The sequence below is a fragment of the Penaeus monodon genome, chromosome 31, assembly GCF_015228065.2.
Source record: "Penaeus monodon isolate SGIC_2016 chromosome 31, NSTDA_Pmon_1, whole genome shotgun sequence".
In the NCBI taxonomy this organism is placed as follows: Eukaryota; Metazoa; Arthropoda; class Malacostraca; order Decapoda; family Penaeidae; genus Penaeus; species Penaeus monodon.
This window is the reverse complement of record NC_051416.1, coordinates 28339339-28339796: the sequence shown is the minus strand read 5'-3', so window position 1 is coordinate 28339796 and position 458 is coordinate 28339339. Positions and strand designations below refer to the sequence as shown.

Below are 458 nucleotides of genomic sequence, written 5' to 3'. Positions count from 1 at the left end.
TTTCGAAGATAACAATGAAGGTTCTCTCAGTAAAACATGCTCTTTTCAAGGTTTCAACGCCGTATTCAAGCGGCAAATCAGCTGATCAAAAAACAAAATGTGATGAAACGAAATTTATGCAAACAGAGCAACACGAAAAAAAAGTTCCATAAATTACCTCAAGGAGAGAAAAACGTAGATATTTATGGATTGCACACAACTGGATGAAATGCAATTCACTGCAATGGTAAAAAAGACGAAAAAAAGAGAATAAAAACATTAATAGATTGAATTTTTCTTACTAATGTAATGTGAATCACGACCCACTTTTAAAAGTAAAAAAATGTATTGCCCAGAATTTAAAAATAAGGAATTCACAGGTTAAAGCATAAACCAGTTACACAAATGAACGCATGGCAAGAGAGAGAAAAATCACGGACGAACTACAATCAAAAAGCAATAAAACGTTATTCTGAACC

The 458-nt window shown here is 32.5% G+C and overlaps 1 protein-coding gene across 1 annotated transcript in view; it reads right to left on the bottom strand.

The window, feature by feature from the left end:
- LOC119592946 (RNA-binding protein 42-like) overlaps positions 1 to 458 on the bottom strand; it is a gene marked incomplete in the record, with an annotated part of 51935 nt that overhangs the window by 1990 nt on the left and 49487 nt on the right.